Source organism: Montipora foliosa, chromosome 14 (genome assembly GCF_036669935.1).
Source record: "Montipora foliosa isolate CH-2021 chromosome 14, ASM3666993v2, whole genome shotgun sequence".
NCBI lineage: Eukaryota > Metazoa > Cnidaria > Anthozoa > Scleractinia > Acroporidae > Montipora > Montipora foliosa.
Genome location: NC_090882.1, coordinates 8,820,087 through 8,832,586, shown reverse-complemented (window position 1 = coordinate 8,832,586; position 12,500 = coordinate 8,820,087). Strand labels below are relative to the sequence as shown.

Here is a 12,500-nt window from a genome sequence, read left to right as displayed (position 1 = left end):
TAAAAAGGTTGCATCGCGATTTACAATCTAATTTTGACTCCAGTGCTGACAAATGTTTCAACCTACGCGGCACGGCTTCGGTACTTTTACACGGCATTGGCGGCCGTACTGTCGCGAAACTTCGTTCTTTCGAGCTCCACGCGGTCGAGCGTGGAGGTGGTCCATCTTGGAGGTGGGAACAAATGACCTAGTCGATTTGAGTCCAGAGGTGGTCGGTTCACAAATTGAAAGCTTAGTTCGCCTGCTTATAGATAGTTATTCGGTGCGGGTCGTCTGCGTTTGTCATGTTATTCCACGTGGCACTTCTCACGCTGAAGCAGCGAGTTTTGCTCGGCGTTCAGATATTCTTAGGCAGTATCTCGGCGTCGTATTGAATTCTATACCAAATGTTTTTTGTTGGCTTCATAAGCCATTTTCTCATCTTGCTAAGAATTTCTACTTAGCAGATGGTGTTCACGTTAATCCTGCCGGGCAATATTATTTATATCGCAGTTATAGGGGCGCCATCCTAAAAGCTTTAGGCATGCTTTAAATTTTCACACCTTAGTTCCCTCGGTTTTCAATTTCTCTCTAATTTTTGTCTTCCTCTTATAGGCATTTTTGAACGATTTTGATGTCTTTTTATTGGGAATTCGTCCTCATTTTAAGTTCTGGCTTGAAGTCATGCTATGTTTTTTGCTGTTATGGATTCATCCATTGTCTTTCCTGAGGCTGTGTCCTCCCATGTGGATTCGTCCACCATCTCATGATGTTTTCGTTTATCATGTTTTTCTATGGATTAGTCCATAGTTTTATTTGTGGATTCGTCCACTTGATAGTGGTAGATTTTATTTACCATGATCATTTGGGATTCGTCCTTTGTTGCATTGTGGATTTGTCCACTGCTTTTATGTTAGGCATCAAGGGGGGATATTGCATCGACCTTTGTGTCTGATAGGCTCCCCGGGCCTCATTTTAATCATGCTTGATTTTTATTCATATGCTGTTGCATGGTATTTGGCTATCATGTTGTTCAGGGGATTCGTCCCTTGTTTTATTGTGGATTCGTCCACTGTTTTATGTTAGGCAGTAACGGGAGTTACTGCTCCGACCTTTGGTCGGACAGGCTCTCCAGGCTTCATTTTAATTATGTTTAGCTTGGATTCGTCCACTGTCTCATGGTTGTTTGATATATCATGTCGTTCAGGGATTCGTCCCTCCTTTTATTGCTCTTATTTATTGTGTTTAACTGTGTGCCAGGCTCTCCCTTTAGTTATGTCCATGCCCGGATATTTGGGAGAATTAATTTTGGTTATTCTGCTTTCTGAAATTGTTTACGTTTGGCCGGTTTGCATCTCCAGTGGTCTACCGTTTTTCCTTTTTCTTTCAGATTCATTATGCCTCCCAAGCGCACAGTTCGTTCACGTAACCCCTCAGCAAGGGCAATTCAGGCAGCCTCCACCAGTGAACCCTCACGAAAGAGACCTAAGCGCTCTTCGGGACCTTCTCATGCCGCTGGTGATCCACCAGTTGCTTCACAACCATCCTCCACAAGGCACAGTTCACCAGTGGAAACACAACCATCTTCTTCAACAAGTGGTTCGCTAGTGCCAATTCAACAGTCCTCTGCAGTTAGCCATCCCTCCTCTGAATCTCAGGTGCCCTTTCTTCCGTCAGGGATTATGGATCAGTTGGTGGCCAGAGTGGTTGACGAAGTGACAAAACGTCTTTCTTCTTCTGATCCAATTCATCACGCTCCCTTGGCTTCGACTGGCGCAATTGAGGGCATCGGTGGTCCTGCTCCTGGCACTTTAACAGAGTTGCCTTTGGTGGTTCCCGACCCCGTGCCAACCTCAGGCGCTCCTATGCCTACAGCTGTTACTAGTTCTCCAAATGCCAGCTCATCAGTGAGTTCATCTCATCAGTTGCCAAGCTTGCCTCTAGTTTCATCTTCAGGTTTGGCTGATACCGTCGTGCAAGGATCAGTTGCTGCGGCGCAGTCAGCTTTGTCAGGTGAGCTGCCAGTCATAAATCCAGTCCTACCTACACAATTGTTTTCCAGTCCAAGCCTTTCCATTGATGCTCGTATATCTGACAAACTGCGTTCCAAAATATGGAATAACGAATTTCTAAAATTTGGTGTGCTGTTGGCCAAACCATTAGTTGAAAGTAAATATCAGGTGACAATATCTAGTTCTGAGAAGGGACCCTTTCCTTCTCTTTGCCTTGAACCTGTCAACAAATCTAGAAAAATGTTATCAATTGAAACATGGTTGAGCTGTTTTCATGTTTTTGTAGGAATATACACCAGAAGATTTCCCCATGAGGCCCCCGCCCTCATGAAATATGGGGAGGTGGTGAAGGACTTGGCATTCCGGGGCTTTAATTGGCAGTTTTATGATGAAAATTTTCGTTTCCTTAGGCAGACGAAACCAGCGTCATTCCCTTGGAGCAGTATTCATTGGGAGTTGTGGATGCGAGCACAACGCTCCCCCTTTAAAAAGTCTCAATTGCAACCAACCTCTGTGCAGCCGAAAATGCACAATCATATCCCTCCTAAAGGCTACTGCTTTAAGTTTGATCGGGGTGTAGAGTGTGCTGCTGGTTGTAATTTTAAACATCAGTGTTTTAAATGCGACGGTCTTCACCAGGCTAGCCGTTGTAATTTTCGTGCTCATGGTCGACCTTCCACAAAGCAGCCTCAGCCTTCCAAGCCCCTGCCTGCCAAGCCCAAGCCCATACCATCTTAGTTTACCAACCCTTGTACGGGTAAATCGCTTAGAGTTTCTTCTTTCTGGGTACAACCATTCCATAGCAGAATTTTTGGTTTTAGAGAGGGTTTTCCACTGCATTATGAAGGTATTAGAGTCTCGTCTGGTGCCACCAATTTGCTTTCAGCCCTGGATAACCCAGAGGTGCTTGATGCCAAGCTTAACAAGGAATGTGAGGCTGGTCGTTTGGCGGGCCCTTTTCATAAGCCTCCCTTTCATCCATTTAGAGTTTCTCCCTAAGGTGTCGTGCCTAAGAGAACCCCTGGGGAATTTAGGTTGATACACCTACATCATTTATCCTACCCAAGGGGTTCCTGTCCTTCGGATGCTCAAAGGTTATGGTAAAGTTGGTTCTCGTTTAGATAGTAGGCTTCCAATCACTCTGCCCATACTGCATAGGCTTTTAGCAGCCACCAATCATCTCTGTCGTTCTCCATATGAGATTTGTCTTTTTCGTGCAATGTACTCCTTTGCATTTTTTGCCTGCCTTAGGATCGGGAGGTGGATCTCCTATGCAGCTTCATCAGCTGGTGCAGTTGGTGGATAAAAATCAAAAGGTTGTGGCACTGAAGTGCACCTTTTTGGATTTTAAGCATAACTATAACCAACAACCCTTTTCTTTGGTGATTAATCGTCAAGATCAATTTTGTCCAGTGCATCTGATGTTAGAATATTTTGTCGGTTAGAGGGCGTAAGCCAGGCCCCCTTTTTATTTTAGCTGATGGTTCTGATGTCGTTAGAACTCATTTTACCAACCAACTCTCCATTGCCTTTAAGTACTGTGGTCTTGACCCATCTAGATACAAGGGGCATAGTTTTCGGATAGGGGCTGCTTCTTATGCCGCAGAGGCCGGAATGTCTGATGCCCAGATCAGGGCTTTGGGCTGTTGGAAGTCCAATGCTTTTCAGAAATATGTTCGGATTCCTTCTTTATCATCTTAATTTCATTTCATAATTTCATAAGTACACAGGTGGCTTGCGGGGGAAGTTACTTGTTCCATAACTCCAGGCTGATCATCTGACTTGCAAGGGCAGTGGTTATGATCAGCCTGGGAGTTCTGTATAGATACTTCGTCTTATTTTGCTATACGATGTAGGGCTGACTAGCAAGGGCGGCAGTCCATCCACCATAAAGTTGTGTACCATCAAGGGCTGACTTGCAAGGGCAGCAGTCTTCTTTAAAAATTTGCATAAAAATCCATTTCCATCATTTTAATGTTATCATTAGGTTGTTCCTCTTTTATTGGCTATAGTAGTCACTAGTGCTGCATTTCCTTTGGGTGGGGCAAGCATCATGATTTTAGGAAATCATTATGTTTTTTGGTGTGTTTTGGGCCCTCACCTTTTCCGGGCCATAAATAAGTTTTCCATTGTAAGTTAAGTTTAGTTGGAAATTATTAAAGATTTTATTAAAGCGGCTATGGGCCTTTGTTCATAGCCAATTAACTCCAACCTTGGGTTTGTGATTATTATTGTTTTAAGGCCCAGTAAAATAAGCTTCAGGATATGCAGCACTATTTCGAAGAAGTTGTGGAATTTAAAGGGGGTAAAGCATAAATGAAATATTTGCCTGCGAATAGAATTTTTATGCTTTTCCCATTATTTTATTTTGTTAAGGATATGTTGTGTTACTTTCACTGTTGACGTGACAACATCCGGGTGAATGCCGAGGGGTCATAAATAGTTCAATAGATTAAGCCCCTATTGATTGTGATACACTTTCAGTTAGTCTAGATAATTGAGGCATTCACTTTTGCTACTAATCGTGGTGAGAAGTGTTTTTTCATCCCTCCCGTCCCTCTCCTTTTCCTTCGCCATTCAACTTTGGGCGTGTTTTGGGCCCTCACCTTTTCTGGGCCAGAAATAAGTTTTCCATTGTAAGTTAAGTTTAGTTAAAAATTATTAAAGATTTTATTAAAGCGGCTATGGGCCTTTGTTCATAGCCAATTAACTCCAACCTTGGGTTTGTGATTATTGTCTTAAGGCCCAGTAAAACAAGCTTCAGGATATGCAGCACTATTTCGAAGAAGTTGTGGAATTTAAAGGGGGTAAAGCATAAAGTTGTAGTTACGTGTGTGCGCTTGCTTGCTTTTGTGTTTGTGGCGCCTTATTGCTGGTAGGAGGCCATTGTCGTCCCCAGAACCTCCGTTTCTTTTGGTCACGTGGTCAGCGAAACGGGGGGCTCTGGTAGCAGCCATTAACTGATGTCCGTAAATCACGGACATCTGGTAACGCATGCGTAATTTTGGTCTGCACATCTGCTCATGCTCAGCAGCTAATCCTGAGGGAGGGGAGAGAGGAGAGTGTATCCTTCAAGTAAACAAATCGAAGAGGCGTTGACATGTGTTTCCACTGTTTCTTTTCATATTCGCTTTCAAGCAAAGTAATCAGGATACTGCATGGATTACGTCTATCGATGACACGGTAAAATTTGTTTATGGGCACACAGAAGCGTTTATGGAAATGAGCCGTCGAAATTGCACTGACCAGAGGATTTAAATATAACGGCAGGTACAAAACACAGGTCACAGATCACAGATCATTGTTTTACCAATACAGAAAGTATCCTAAACATTCATAAAAGCTAACCTTAGTAAAAACTTTTTTTTAGGCCTAATTAGGCCTACGGTTAGCTTTTATGAATGTTTAGGATACTTTTCTTTAGGCCTAATTATTTTTATGAATTTTTAGGATACTTTCTGTATTGGTAAAACACAGAAATCGAAATTGCACTGACCAGAGGATTTAAATATAATGGCAGGTACAAAACACAGGTCACAGGTCATTGTTTTACCAATACAGAAAGTATCCTAAACATTCATAAAAGCTAACCTTAGTAAAACTTTTTAGGCCTAATTACATGTAGGCCTACGGTTAGCTTTTATGAATGTTTAGGATACTTTTCTTTAGGCCTAATTATTTTTATGAATTTTCAGGATACTTTCTGTATTGGTAAAACAATGACCTGTGACCTGTGTTTTGTACCTGCCGTAAATATAAGCCGTGCTGATAGTTGAAGGGACAATTTCCTATATTGGTAAGAACTATTTACTTTTTGGTTATATACATAGGTTTGTAAGGAGCAGCAGAATAAAAATCTGTTGAACGCAGAGAAAAAAAAAAAAGTCCTATCCCAGTTTTTATCGAGTGGTTATATATGTGTGCTGGGGGCTTTCATAAGGGCTCTGCAGCAATTTGAATTAGCTTCAGTATTTAGAACATCAAGTGGTGATTTTTGTACATTCGGGCTTGAGAAAAGCTTACTCACCTAAACTTTTGTGTCCCCCACTCCCCACTACTTTTGTGGATATAATGTTTTTGTTCATTTAATTTATACCTTTCAATCAGCTTATATAAAGCTTACGTGACCTTAAACCAGCGTTAAACGAAAACGTTGGCAATGAAAAACTGTGCGGCTTTATTAAACGGTCAGGTTTCACTGCTATCCAGTTATTGTACAATTTTAATCTTATTCTCTCGAGTTACCAGTCTTCTTAATTATATATATATATATATATATATATATATATATATTATATATATATATATATATATCATATTTGAATTTGTTCAACCGTCACTTCTGAAGATGTATGTTGTAGCATACGAAATGTCAAGTCAAAAGTAAAATGCGCTTTATCGTTATGTTTGTAGCCGCTGTTTGTTTTCTGTTTTTGAGAATGGTATTAGCCGCGGTGGCCTCAGAATGTTTACATCTCCTTTGTAGGTATTTAAATGCAAATTTTCCCTTTCTTTTATGACTTGGAATTGGCTATTCTTCTTTTCTCGGAAATTGTAATTTTTATGATTATTGGTAATAAGACTTCGTGTCGTCCAGTTCCGCTGTGCGGTCGCCTGATTTTGGTATCAATCTTATGATAACAGACCGAATCGGACTCCACTGTCCTATTACCATTACTTATCATTTATGGCGTGGCTTGCGCAAGTGCTATGTTTTGAGTGCTGTTTTGCATTCGTCTCTACATCCAGTTCCAGTAATAAGTAATGATTAAGTAGTGTTTTACCATCATCTCTGTTAAGATTTTGGGTTTTAGTCTTGAATTATAAAATGCCCAAAACGATGTGTTTTTTATGGCTTTATTACTAAGTGATTTTCTTCTATTTCCTTTGGGGAAATCTTCCAAAATTTTCACAGCGCATCGCATCCTGCGGGATAAGAATTTTAAACACAAAAAGTAGGGTTTGTACAGTCAGTTCTTTCGATTTCTGCAAATTTGTTCCTTTTACCGCTGCGAAAACAATGGTCTTACAATTTCCCTGAAAAACGAGCTCCAACTGAAGTTAAATATATTTACTACCAGTCTGCCAAAATTTACAGAATTTCACCAAAGGAAACACGAGAACATTCACTCTCAGATTTGCTTTTTGTGCTCATGTTGACGTCATAAAATGTTTAAGAACACCGACGTTTAACTTCGAGCGCGCGTCGGTTTTACTTGAGCTTTCGTCCTCAGCGCGCGCGCGATCGTAAAGCCGTGTGCAAATGCACTGGATTTGTCCACTGTACAAGCTCTCAACATGTTGAGTGTTTGTTGAGGTGTTCTTGAGCGGGGTGCTCAAATGGCCTCAGCAATGACTCAACATGTTGAGCATTCCGAAGATTTCACGAAGGCTCGTGTTGAATCATGGCTGAGAATCTTGCTGCACTTCTAGCTAGCAAGCGAACTCATTGATGAGGACAAAAATTAAAAAAAAACGACGTGGTAAAACAAGAGCTTACGTCCCATAAGCATGTATTTTTCTCCAACAAATCAATAAGCTTTTAACTGAGGAATAAAACTCAACAGCTATTACACCTTCGAACATCTGCTTCCCTAATTCTCCGGTTAAACATGAAACGTTAGCGATCGATGTATTGGTGTATTTGTTAATTCAGTTAATTTAAACACAGGCAAATTATTTCTTAACTTTCAGGCTACCAAGATATAACTTGTTTTGCCTGGCGTACACTTTTCTCAACAGCAACGGTGAATTGGTTCTTTTCTGATTTTAAAGCAAACCATTTTTAAGTTTTATACTCATGGAACTCGATAACTGAGGAATAAAACTCAATAGCTATTACACCTTCGAACATAATTCTCCGGTTAAACATGAAACGTTAGTTATGTAATGGTGTATTTGTTAATTTAATAAACACAGGCAAATTATTTTGTCAGTTAACTTTCAGGCTACCGAGATGCAACTTGTTTTGCCTGGCATACACGTTTCTCAACAGCAACGGTGAATTGGTTCTTTTCTGATTTTAAAGCAATCCATTTTTAAGTTTTATACTTATGAAACTCGATAACTGAGGAATAAAACTCAACAGCTATTACACCTTCGAACATCTGCTTCCCTAATTCTCCGGTTAAACATGAAACGTTAGTGATGTATTGGTGTATTTGTTAATTTAAACACAGGCAACTTATTTCTTAACTTTCAGGATACCGAGATATAACTTGTTTTGCCTGGCATACACTTTTCTCAACAGCAACGGTGAATTGGTTCTTTTCTGATTTTAAAGCAAACCATTTTTAAATTTTATACTCATGGAACTCGATAACTGAGGAATAAAACTCAACAGCTATTACACCTTCGAACATAATTCTCCGGTTAAACATGAAACGTTAGTGATGTATTGGTGTATTTGTTAATTTAAACACAGGCAAATTATTTCTTAACTTTCAGGCTACCGAGATATCACTTGTTTTGCCTGGCATACACTTTTCTCAACAGCAACGGTGAATTGGTTCTTTTCTGATTTTAAAGCAAACCATTTTAAAGTTTTATACTCATGGAACTCGATAACTGAGGAATAAAACTCAACAGCTATTACACCTTCGAACATCTGCTTCCCTAATTCTTCGGTTAAACATGAAACGTTAGTGATGTATTGGTGTATTTGTTAATTTAAACACAGGCAAATTATTTCTTAACTTTCAGGCTACCGAGATATAACTTGTTTTGCCTGGCATACACTTTTCTCAGGCTGTTACTAAAAGTGGGACGGGGACGTGGGACTTGGGACTTGAGGACTCGGGGACTCGAGGACGCGGGGACGTGGGGACGTGGGGACGTGGGGACGTGGGGACGTGGGGACGCGGGGACGCGGGGACGTGGGACGCGAGTACGTCGGAACTCGGAGACACGTGGGGATTCGAGGACGTGATAAACAAATAACACCTGACTTTTGCGCTGAATTGGTAAAATACAATTTTTGACGGTCTACAAGTGTAAAATAATCTAATATGCTGGAGAGTTTACTGCCTCCATAACTCGTTTGAAAACATGAATACAGAAATCTATGACATTCAGACGAAGACTGCTCAATTAATCCCCCCACAGAGGCCAACCAAAGTTATTCCGTAAGCTTCGTCCACGTTTTTACCAGAATTGCGGACGGCGAGTCTAATCTGCAGATCGCAGGTCGCAGTTCACAGCTTGCAGGTCATTGCTTCACCAATACAGAAAGTATCCTAAACATTCTTAAAAGCTAACCTTAGACCTAATTAGGCCTAAACAAAAGTTTTTAGGCCTAAGGTTAGCTTTTAAGAATGTTTAGGATACTTTCTGTATTGGTGAAACAATGACTGCAACCTGTGACCTGCGACCCGCGATCTGCAGATTAGACCCGCCGAATTTCGGAACGTGATCACCATTTTCCCGCAAAAAATTACCGACTTGAAGGCGACAAATCTCTCTTCGAAAGAGCTGAAAAAACTTTCCTTCGACAAATTGGCTAACATTTTACCGTGGATGCCAGAGGTCTTCTCGCTCACCAGCGGCGAGGAGTGCCGAAGTAGTGCTGGTCGGCGAGAGACGACGGCGACCTGTACCATTGTTCCCCGGGTGAGAGAGTTAATCCATAAATCCTATAGAACGAAAAATGGTTCCGTGTCCCAGTACTAACCGCCACTGTCGATACGCGCAAACGAACTGAAATAGATTTGTGTTCCCCACAAAATTCATCTCGCCCCTAAATAATGTCATTCAATAAAAAATTAACTACTTTTTTCGGCTTAACGTAAGTTCACAGACAATATGATCGATCCTGAATGCTTTAACACTTTTCTGAATACGAAACACCTTTTGTGTTTTTATCCTTTGTTGATGGATATCTACACCGTCAGGAGACGTCCAGCCGAGAATTCCTGAGTCGGCTTAAGCTCCTCATGGAGGATGACAAAACACCGGAATTGAAAGGAGAGGCCAAGAAATTACCTTCTTCAGAATGTCCATTTTATGGATTTAAAGGGCTTAGAAAACACTTCATCAAGTGACACTGTCTTTTGGTCGAGCTTTTCTCATGCGTATTCTTCGACTCCCGGGATCGAAATGTAATACCTACCTAATCGCCATGGTGCGTACTTAATCTGAAAGAAGAGGACAGTTAGCAACAGAACTGCTAAGATAAAATAATGCAAAGACATGCCGGACGAGGTGTTTTTTTCGGTGGTACCTCGGGGATACTCGGAAAACAATCCGAGTTCTGCTTTGCGGGAGTTGAATCTACGAACTTTCGTTTGCTAGTTTGGATGCTCTACCACTGAGCTGTAGGAGCCTGAGACTCGTGGAAGCTAGAACTCGGGGATACTCGGAAAAATCCGAGTGCTACGAACTTCCGATTACTAGTTCGCATGCTCCATGAGCTATACTAGAGACTTGTGGAAGCTAGGACATTTAAATATTCAAAAACTAGGTCTCAGTTGACAATTGTCCCGCTACACTGCTAGGATTGGAACTGTCGAAAATGTTGCATTCTTGCTATTGTAATGAACCAGATGATAAATGTTTACCCCGGTGAATGTCATAAAGAGGTGTATTCCTTTAAATTAAAAAAAAAACTTCCTGTCCGTTCAACGTGTTTACCGTAAGCCATTTTTGTTTTTTAAGGGATTATTTCTTTCAGCATAAGGAAGTTGTTTTTGTTCACCATATCCATACATCTCGTGAAATCAAAGTTGGGTAGTGTTTATCAAGTTGCCTCGTTCATGCTCGAAAAGAATTCTGTGTAACTCTGCCATTCCATTCCAGTGAAGCCCCCCGATTCTCATTTCACCAAGTCCTACCAGCAAAACACAGCACCGACTGAAGTTTTCAGCTTTCAAAACTTGCACAAATCGTATGGGTAGGTCCTGGAATTCGTCGACAGAAAGGCCAGAGAGACAACTTCACTCGTAAATCGCCATGTTTTACAACAGAGCATTTTAGTCGTCCTAGTCTCCATGAAACCATCTCTCACCTCTGTCTCGAGAAGACAAGACACGCATGGTTCTTACGTTACGTTTATGCCTGTAGAATCAACTGAAATCTCAATTCCTTGTAAAAAGTTAACCAGCATCTTTGGTAGGCTAGGTATCGGAGAGCCTAAATATTTACGCATGCGCTGACGGAATGTTTGAACACGAGAGAAAAATGCAGTACCTCCAGACGTGGCACTGGAGCGTCGTACCAAACAAGTCATCCCGGGATTTCGGCCCGTGCAATCGCTTTTGGACGCAGTTGGCACTTCTTCGTTGCTCTCTGCTACCGGTACGGAATTGAGGGAGGAGTATGTCGGCCCCTAACCATATGGGACAAATCCCACGCCTACTCACAGCTCCAGACCTCCCTTGTCATTACAAGTTAGCGTAAGATTTCGATGGCTTATGTATTCAAGAGAAAAGTCATTTTATCTGACATATGGTAAGCGCTGGAATCGCATGTTACAAAAGTGCGCGCACGCGCCCTGCTGAAGGTAACATAACACTCATGCATAAACTTTATTTCATCTCGAATTTCAGAACAACTGCAAGAGCTAATGTCTTTCAGACATTACATTTACAACTAAAATACATAGCATATACAGATACATAACTAAATACATAATATTTAAAGATATATTAATTAAAAAAAAGCCGCCGTACAAAATGTGATCTTGGTTTCTCTAGTTTAAAACCAGTAATCTCAGTGGTACGGACAAAATCAGATACCGCATTCCGCAACTTAGCTGATACGTAAGAAAAAGAAACCATGGATAGTAGTCTCTATGCAATAGGCGCATTCAAAATCTTCACGGAAATTACATTCTGTCCCTCAATAAACCTAAAACAACCAGTTATGGTCTTAGTTCTTTTTCTTACGTATTAGCTAAGTTGCGGAATGCGCTACGTGATTTTATCCGTTCCACTGAGTTTTCTGGTTTTAAACTAGAGAAACCAAGACCGCATTTTGTACAGCGCTTTTCTTTTTAATAAATATATCTTTAAATATATCTGTATATGCTATGTATTTTAGTTGTAAATGCAATGTCTGGAAGACATTGGCTCCTGTAGTTATTCTGAAATTCGAGATGAAAGAAAGTTTATGCATGAATCCAGTGCTTACCATATGACAGGTAAAATGACTGTTCTCTTGATTATATAAGCCATCTAAATCTTACGCTAAATTGTAATGATTTGGGCGGTATGGAAAAGTGAGTAGACGTGAGATTTGTATCATATGGTTTAGGGGCCAACATATCCCTCCCTCAATGCCGTACCGGGAGGCGAGGTCGGTAGCAGAAAGCAGCGAAGGGCCAACTGCGTCCAAAAGCGATCGCACGGGCCGAAATCCCGAGAAGATTCGTTTTGTAAGACGCTCCAGCGCCACGTCTGGAGGTACTGCATTTTTCTGTCTTGTTCAAACATTCCGTCAGCGCATGCGTAAATGTTCAGTCTCTCCGATACCTAGCCTACCAGGAAAATTAAGATAATGGTTATAACGGTTTAC

The 12,500-nt window shown here is 41.1% G+C and overlaps 1 protein-coding gene across 1 annotated transcript in view; it reads right to left on the bottom strand.

Annotated features, from left to right (window-relative positions):
* Window positions 1–12,500, bottom strand: part of LOC137985190 (platelet-derived growth factor receptor alpha-like) — a 41,058-nt gene that overhangs the window by 25,333 nt on the left and 3,225 nt on the right. The gene's annotated exons all lie outside the window — the stretch shown is intronic.